Here is a 9,919-nt window from a genome sequence, read left to right as displayed (position 1 = left end):
TTGGACCTGAATGCATTCTAAATTCAATCCAAAATATTAAGTCACGGGTATATGATGAATCTAGTGTTGTCAATTGTAAAGTGATTTAAATGATCATCGAGTACAAATTTAATAATTTGGTGAATAGATTGGATACAGAAAAGAACAGCTCTGAGTTTCGTGAAAGGTATTGTTTTGATCATGCTGTTGACGATGTATTGTATAAAAAATACCAGGGTAGACATAGGAAATTGTGATGGTGTAAGTTCATCGGGTTTTGTCGACAATGTAACTCTGTATACCTTGATCTACCACTGAATCACTATAAGTTGAGTTTGAAACTCAACTTCGTCACTTTTCTCTCAAACAACATAACATAATACAAACTAACCCATTAATAAACCTTCTTACCAAAAAATGTATTTTTTACACAACAACTTGTATATCACAGCTAAAACAGAAATGTGTCCGCTTCAACTAAACTGTTACCTTCTGTCTCTATGAAATGTATGCTCCACATTTTCTTTTGGTACTAAATTGTGCATATTTATTCTAAATTCAAAAAGCAAAATTTTGCAAATGAAATTAAAATTTTGCAGCCTCATATCATCACTAGAGAGTCCAAGTACGCTGCATTATCATACACCATTGCGTCTAAAATTTTAATTCCTTTTGAAGTATTTAAGATTGAAACTCTCTATCCCAAACCGAACTTTTTTTTCAAAGGGTCGTTGATGGAGGCCATTTTCGCACTCATCCTACGCTGTTTACTACTTCTACAAAGAACCACAACTCTGTCTACCGCACACACTAGTGGATGTGGCAGTTCGATTAGATAACGGAAATGGGTTATGAGATTGGAAAGAGGTTTGAGCTGAACAGATGTAAGTGGTTGTGAAGTATGGGAAAACCTAGTTAGGAACTGTGAGCATCATGGAATTGAAATCATAAAATGTGTCTTTCGCTTATATCATGTTTCTAAAATCAAATAATTTGCTTTTAAATTGAAAAATATATTTATAAAATTACCTATAGTTTTTTTATCCTTGTTTTTCAAAGTCTTTTGGTTTTCAAACTCGTACCTCATACACGTTAAAAATTAGTATTTATTTTAATTCTGCCGAAACATGTACGTTTCTCAGTAGGCTGTAAGTATTTTATAGAATGAAATAAACCTATATAATTCTCTAATTTTGTTGCTAATTATTATATCTAATTAATAAGAATAATAACTAACAGCTGTTTTGGCAAACATCTGCTGAGTAATCGACATTGAGTATTTGAACATTACTCAATCATTGGGTTACAAAAATCTCAGGGGTGGGGATTCGTTAAGAGTGAATAAAAATATGCAGTTTAAATAATTAAAATATTTATTTATTTAAAAGCTGAATGATGATTCAGGATGATGATAAAGTAAAATTATGCAATGGGTTTGGATTCTGAATAAATTTGTTCGAGCTAGTTCAGATGGATGTTGAAGGAGTCTAAGTTAGGCCTAATTGAAATTCGAACGTTCTCATCAATCTTCAGTTAAAGTTATCTTTTGTCTTCTTTAAACTAATCTTCCAATAGTATTTAAAAGTCTTCTTTCTTCTATTTGATAAATACCACCTAATTTTACAACAATGCAACAAATTTATTATTTGAATTTAACACAGCTTTTATGATCTTATCTTTCTTCATATCTCATACTACACAGCTCATTGTTGTTGATCCATGCGTTCATTTATGGGGTTTACATACTTTATAACATTCGTTGATATTTTAATTTAAATCTGAGCTCAGCTACATTGTATTTCTAATTTTAAGCCAATGTTATAAGACAATGAATACATTTTGGTTAAAAATTACATCAATTTTGAGACAATGGTGTTTGACTAATGTTAACATAGGTTTCGGGGAAATTTGGGCAAATACATTTTACATTACATTGATTAGATGAATATGAGTAAATATTAAAATAAAAACAAGATTTACTTTTGACATTTGGTAAAGTACTATTTATACACGATGAATTTTGAGTCAACACAAGAATAATTAATATTTACATATTTTAATAAAGAAACAATCTTTATAATTTTCTGCTTTTATTGTTTTATCAACACGTTATACACACTTACCGTTTTCTGAAACAGTAAAATCAAAAGGTAAAAGTCCCATTATGTTTAGGAAAATTAAAATGATTTAATACAACGGCTCTTAAAAAGTTCTAAGAATCAAATAAACATGACATGATGCACGATTAACTTTCCTTTTAAACAGATAATTTTTTTAAAAAGGATCTATCATCAAAGGTTCTATTATATATAGACTTGGACTTTATGACGGAAGCTTTCATGAATTGCCACGTGTATAGAAAGCTTTGTGTTAAAATAGTCACTAAATGCTTACTAATTGGCATATATTTAATAGTTTCCCATCACAATCAGAGTTTACACACATTTAAATTATTAGTTAATGTACAAAGTTAAGAGTCTTCATCAGTGGTAGCCATATTGGATTTTAGTCAAGAACAATGTTAACTTTGTAACTGAATTTCCAAAAAAACCTGTTGTGATAAAATAATGATTGAGGTGTTAAAATTAAGATGTATTGGTCCTCTAGGGAATGAGGATTTTAGTTTGTAATATTTCCTCCACTTAATAAGTTAATGATTATTAATTAAGCATTTAATAAAATACTTTATTAAGAAAAGACAAGAAAAAATATTTGAAATATCATTACCTTATTCTCCAGTACTCTATGTTATTAAACTAATTATAACTTTTCAAAACTATATCGTTATAAATAACACCGGCATGCAGCTTCAAATGATGCTATGTTCTGTCAAATTTAACATTGCTCTTACGGGATTAAAATCCAATATGACTGACTACCACTGATGAACACTCTTAAGTGTTTTTATGACCATAAAGTATAAATCAAAATGGCAAGTATATTTATGATGTCTACTCTATGTCTACTTTAAATGTTCGTTTCCATACACAAGTACAACAAAATACTTTCGAAACGCGTAGATTTTAACGTTTCTTTTCATAAATTATATACCCTTTAACCCCTTTAAGCTAAGCTATGTAGGATGAAACGTAGATAGTAAGTAAATGAAAATTCGTTGAGTCCAGAACATGATTATAAATAGTTATACCAATATAATATTTTTGTAAATTAGAACTGTATTTAGTATAAGTCAAACAGTAATTACGCTAGTTAAAATTTATGTTACCCAATTTGTACCTACTCTTATCATTTGTTAATCATTGTCAATACTGAATCATTAATGACAATATGTTATGATTGGATTATACATCACTAAGCTTGATTTAAGTCGAACGTTCTACCAATTATCTAAATCGCACACATGTCAAACTACACAATCAACACCCGATCATTGAAAAATATCCTATACAAAATGTACACATACAAGTTAAGTTGTGTTTCTCAGTAAAGAAAGGAAAACTAACGGTTATATTTTATTGTCATCAAACTGTCTTAAAATGCAAAGAAGTTCCGCTTCAAATTACACTAATATTCTCGGCTTTTCTCATTTAGCTATCGAATGTATAGTGTTCCTTAAAATTCTGTTGAACAAGTTTTATCCATACAGTTCTTTGCTTTTGGGTACTTTAAATAATGGTTATTATAATTTCTGTATATTGGACAACTGCGCTAAGTATAGGCCTACGTCATAATAGATAAATTGGACTTGTAAAGAATTTTAAATGCAGTACGAGCTCAGTACAAAAGGTTTATTGTGTAGTCAAGTATTTTTGCACAATGCAGATAAATGCCAGCTTATTTTTATGACAACCGCAAACATTATGCATAGTAAGTAAGTGCTTGGACCTCGGTCATACGCTGACAACACTCTTTCTGACTAAAATTCACTTTAAAATAACGTTAAATTGGAAATTGGAAATTCTTTTTATTGCTGACCTTTACAAGATTTTATTGATTTTTTGTGGTAAGTTTGTTTTTACCTTTAAACTCTTGTTATGATATATATAAAAGGTGTATATAAGTCTTTGGCAAGATGAATTTTCAGAACTAAACCAAAAATCTCACTTCATTCTTTTCCTATGTTTTTCGAACGAATAAAAATTGATTATGCTGACTAAAAAAAATAAAACTTTATTCGAGAATATGAACAAAAACTAAAAAACTAAAACTTTTAAATGAAGCAAACTACCTACGGGTAAATGTTATTCGTGACAACTTTACTACAAATATTATAATAAGTTTACAATTTTTATAGCCTAAGGAATTGATATAATATTAGGTAAAATAGTATTACCTTAGGTTTCTGAAAAACTGAAATAATTTAAGTCATTAGCTACATATTTTTTATAAATACAGATTTTCAAAGGATTATTAGGCCTACTACAAGGGAAAATTTAATTTAAAAGTAAACTAAACATGGACTAAAAGTGTTAGGTTCTTAAAGATAAAAAGCTCTCATAAATATAAAAACATGTTTCTTATGAGCCGTGATAAGCTGCCGGCCATCTTGTAGGGTCTGAATTATACATTGACCACCCAAAGCCACTCCGGAAAGTAAAGTGTTAAATCACTGACATGGCTTTTCATGCCTCTTATCCTTTGTATGTTAGGATCCCTTTAAATGTAAATCTTTCTCTCTTTTATCGTATTCTCAAGCAAACTATGATAAACTACAATTTATTGTTTGATATCATAAAATATTGATGTTTTGGTGATAGAAATGTTTTAATGAAATTATCAGTTTAAAAGGAAAGTCTGTAGATTGAACCATGTTTATTTGATTCTTAGAAGTTTCAAAGTACCGTTGTATTAAATCATTTAATGTAAAGTTATATCATAAAAAGTTGTCTATCTAGAACTCGAAAATGAAAGGTTGTTTTAAGATTCGACCAGTTAACGTTATAGTTCTCTAACCATATTGCTAGTCGGCCGGTCCCACCACCTCTACAATTTTTAGTTTCCTATAAGGAAAATCCCCTCAGTTCAATTTAATTTGTTTTCTAAATTCGTGGCTTACAATTACAATAAACAATAAAACAATCGCTCAAAATTGAAGTGTTGTGAATTTGGAACCAAAAACCATTATAAAGTAAGAAGTGGTAAACTTGGGAAAAGTTTAACTTCCAGAAGTAAAAGCGGGACTTGAAAGTAATTTGGTCAATAAAAGAGGCAACTCTTGAATAACTTTAGACGGAGATTTATTCTAAGAAAATGATATCAAAATTGCACAAGAGAGCATTCTTAATAACTTCCACAACTTTCTGAAGACGTCAAAACCTGCCATTTGTGTAGTTTTGAAACAGTGAATAATGTGTATTATCTTGTATTTTCTTTAGTAGACAAATCAAGCAGCTTGACGTTTACGTCCATTGAGGACTTCTTAAGTAACTATTAATTATTAATCAATTACAAAACTGTTGTAGTTGCTTCTGACGTCTGGTTACACCTCACACACGGTTCAACGAACTACTTTTCACTTGATCTTTGAACTAAGAGACAAACAATAATAATAAACATGTATGATTTTAGAATGCTCAATCAATAGATTAAATTATAAAAAGAAACGATGAAACTTGATATGCGATTATTTTGGCTTCACCTATATATTGCATTTTAAATAACTGTACATTTATGTTTTAGAATAAACATATTTTTCCAATCATCACAAATTGCAATCATTGATTTCATGAGAAATCCTGTTTTTATTACTGTAATCGTAGGAGACTCATTTTGCTTTTGATTGTGCAATAAACACTTAATGTAATTTGATATTTTGAAGGGAGTGTTGTCATGAAATTAGATTATTAGAAGAATCATTGAAAGCCTGTTTTCATTTTATTTATTTGAATTAAGTTAAATCTTTTTGTATATTGCCAAGTGAACGAAATCATTCAACCCCTCATTGCAAGCCAGTTACTAATAAATCAGAAGTAGTACCTATCTAACTGGACTAATAATTAAGTGTATTTTCATATCAGATATGTTTACAATCAGAATGGAGTAATTAGCTAAGAGTGTACTCCAGTAGAGTAATGTTGCAGCAATTATACAAGTAGTTTTAATTAGGTTTTGTAATTATTGCAGAATGACCTCCTTGGACTCTGTATCACTATCAGGTTGGATTGAACTACAAAGGAAAATAACATTGCTTTGCTAGTTGGATGAATTTAAATTTGCATACATTCCATTTACATACACGTGTCTAGGATTTTACATACAGCAGTGTTTAATATTGTATTAAAATGACTGTATTAATCGAGAATCAAGGCGGAGTTTTACTATTCATTAGCTGCTATACAGGGCGAATAAAAAGTTAAGATGCCCCCAACAAATATGTTTCTAAGTAAATATACAGAGACATCCTTTTGGTGTGCAATCTTACCAGGAAGTTTCATTTAGACGCTTTGAAAATTTTGAGAGTCCCCCAAAAACTTGACATTTTTAAATGTAAGCCCCCTTTAAGTCACACTTTCATTTTTATGTGTTTACAAAAACTTAAGGAATGGTGAAAACCAGTGTTGTTTATCTGATCTATATCCAAAATGGTAGCCTGTCAAAAGTTAAATTACCTGTACTCTTACATTATCTTTAATTTTTTTAAGTAATTTCCGCATTGCTTTGGACATAATTATCCTTTGGGTGGTCACTCAGCTTTGGCAGAAATTTTACGATTTTGGGGGAACTTAAAATGTTTAAATGTTAACCCACTTCATGTGACACCTCATTTTGAAGTGTTTACAAAAAATTAAAGAATGGTGAAAAATAGAGTTCGCTAACAAAAATGGTAGCCAATATTACCATTACATTGATTATTTCTTATCTTTTTAACATGTAAACTTCAATTCATTTGATGGGCTACCATTTTGTATAGACTTAAAAATGAGGTGTCACTTGAAGGAGGATCACATTAAAAGATTAAGTTGCCCCCACAATTTTTCATTCTTAGGGGGAACCCAAAAGTTTCTAAATCATAAAATGAAACTCCTTGCTAGGATTGTACCACTACTAAAAGGATATCTCTATAGATTAAAAAAAAAAAAAAAATTTTGGGAAGGGGTCTTGGATATTTTCACCCTATTTAGTTTTTATTTTTGTTTGAATTGTGGGTACACTATTGAACTGTTCTTACAAAAATTGAATGAAAATTTCGATTCAACCCAACGTGGTCCAATGCAGGCTGGATTTTACGAGTTTTTCTAAATAATGCCTGATAATATTATCATTGTGATATTGACAGTTAAACATTTTTTTACCGTCTCTGATTAAAAACCTGCTTTGACATAAATTAATGTTATAAAATGTAAAACGTTTTTAAAAGTAGTAAAGCAAATAATTATGAAAGGTTTAAGGCATAACAAAACCTTATGTCCAATTTCCTCTCTCCATTCGGAGATAAGGTGTGCCAATGTAAGAGTATTGATTTCCCTTCATTGTCATCATGGCACCCGCATTGCAAACGAACAGGTGCGTATGCACCGTAACTATTCAATTAACATGTTAATGTAATTGCAATCTTGGTGATGGGACAGTCTTAGCTGTAGGATACATTTCAGATTGTGTTGTCACGTAATTACTGAGACTTTAAAGTACTCACTGGGAAAATGGCACGTATCTTTATTTGGATTTTAAATTCAACTCTTAACATTTCCTTATTGCAAAGTATTACTTTATCTTCTGAATAGTTTACAGGGATTTAGGTTGGTGTTATAGTACAGTACTTTCAACTTCCAAAAGTAAACAAACAAACCAAGAATTTTAACAAAGCAAAAGATTAACACAAGTTGGTAAACTTTACCTAACCTAATACGTGGTCAGACGCTTCGGATCCCTAAAACTTTGTTTAATGGCAGTAAGTTAACAAACTAACTATATATAAAAATTCAATCCCATTTGAGACACTATATTGTATATTTAAAATGTAAATATTTTATTTGAGAAAGTTTATTAGCTAACCTAACCAATTTAATACCATTGACATAAATAATCCGTTAAACTTTCTTGGCCAAAAGTAAGCTTAAATTAAATCTTATACAGTCATATTTTGAATAATTACTTTATTACCTCACTTATTACCAAAGCTGCGTTGTTGACTAGCTTAGCTGGATAAACTGCGTCAAACCAATCCCAACCTAATCTTCTTGATAATCTTTCCCAACCTGATGCGAGGAATATAAAAATTTATATTTTGAAGTGTGTCCTTCAGATATAGGCTCATGACTACCTACAAAACACCGAAAGTATGAAATGTTTCAAAAAACTTTGGTTCAGATACCACATAGAACCTCGGGGGCTGAACCTCTTGTCTTTGAACCAAACACTAAACGATCGCTTAGTAAGAAACTTACCAAAAAAATTAGCTTACTGTCATTATGGTTTGGTTCAAACCTAAATAAGTGCTTACTTGTCGAAAGAGTTACATTGTAAGGACGAACCTATGTTTATGTAGATCGTTTACCTTCATCACAAGTGATGAAATATTGCAATAGAAAACAAACACAAAAATGTTTGTGCACAATATGAACAGTTTGATCAAACAGTGTATGCAACCAACAAAGAGTACTTTTAAATTTTTAAACCTCGAAATACTGTCTAAGACACTGCCTTTACTCAAGGATAGATGGTTCCTGTGGTAATATACGTGTGGTTCAAGAATATGGTATCATCGATAAAATAACAAAATAAGTTTTTTGTACATTCATTGCAAACGTGTTAATTGTAGATGTTCAGTTCATTAAACCAGGGTAAATAAATGTTGCATTAGAGCCAAGTTGTAGCTGTTCAACTATGTAAACCGTTTTTCGATTAAAACAGCCGAGTGTTTAAGCAAAAGCCAATTACTGAAACACATTCGTTAATCAGACACGATTGCTTATTTTGTGTGATTTTATTTGGTTTTGTCTAGTTGTTGCTAAATTGTTACAAGCTAATGAAGACTAAGTCCCTAAAAAGGCTTAGATGAGGTACCCCTATTCAATTTAGAATTCAATACAAAATTGTCTTCTTCGTCATTTACAGCTAGTCACGAGAATGCTTTTAGCATAATTGAGAGAAAACCCTTTTACAGTAATGGTTTACGTACACAAAAATGTCATAACCTTTCTCGCAAAGTAATGTAGTTACATTAAATGGTGGTATTGTTTCATCTCCCAATATTAAATCTTGTTATTTAAATAAATTACAACAAATTCTTACCTACTATGTAAAAGCTTTTGCTGATTACTCATTTATTATGCATACATTTAATATGGACGGTTGTACTAATCAAGAATTAGGTAGGCCTAAAGATAACTAACTTACCTCCAAGCATTCAGATTTTAATTTTAGTGTGTTGGTGTAAACATATTACTTATTTTTGTTAGATGAAACAACCTGTGAGAAATTGTAGCTATTTGAAATGTTAACACAATTATTGTCGTTTCATTACGCTCATCTGGAAATTATCCAAAAAGCGTATTCACCTGTTTTTAGTCTTTCATAAATACAATTTTAGTACAGAGGTGTAACCTAATGTGAACTCATTACTCGAAATTGTGAAAAAAGTGCAAGTTTCTCATTTCATATACTAAATGGTTCGCACGACCTTATGCGTTTTTATATTTACATGAATTTCAACTGTAACCTAACATCTAATGGATTTTCAAAATTTACTTGAAAGAGATTAACTACCGTTATCAGTGGTATGTTTCGCCACCACAGACCTTTAACACTCAAAGTGTGAACATCTTCTACGTCAGCTTATCTGACAGATCCTGCGTCACCAACAAGAGGCACGTAACACACTTCTCACATTTACAACAGCTTTTTCGACCACTTGTCACTTAAGTTGTTGATGTTCTTTAAGTAAAATTATTTTCACAAATATATACAGTTTTTACATGTCTAATCTGTATACAAGATTTGAAGGAACATAACAATACAAGGGTGACAGCTTTTTCAGCCA

Source organism: Macrosteles quadrilineatus, unplaced genomic scaffold (genome assembly GCF_028750875.1).
Source record: "Macrosteles quadrilineatus isolate MER2022 unplaced genomic scaffold, UCM_ALF_1.0 Scaffold_2__2_contigs__length_208266976, whole genome shotgun sequence".
Lineage (NCBI taxonomy): Eukaryota > Metazoa > Arthropoda > Insecta > Hemiptera > Cicadellidae > Macrosteles > Macrosteles quadrilineatus.
Note: the sequence above shows the minus strand (reverse complement) of the source record.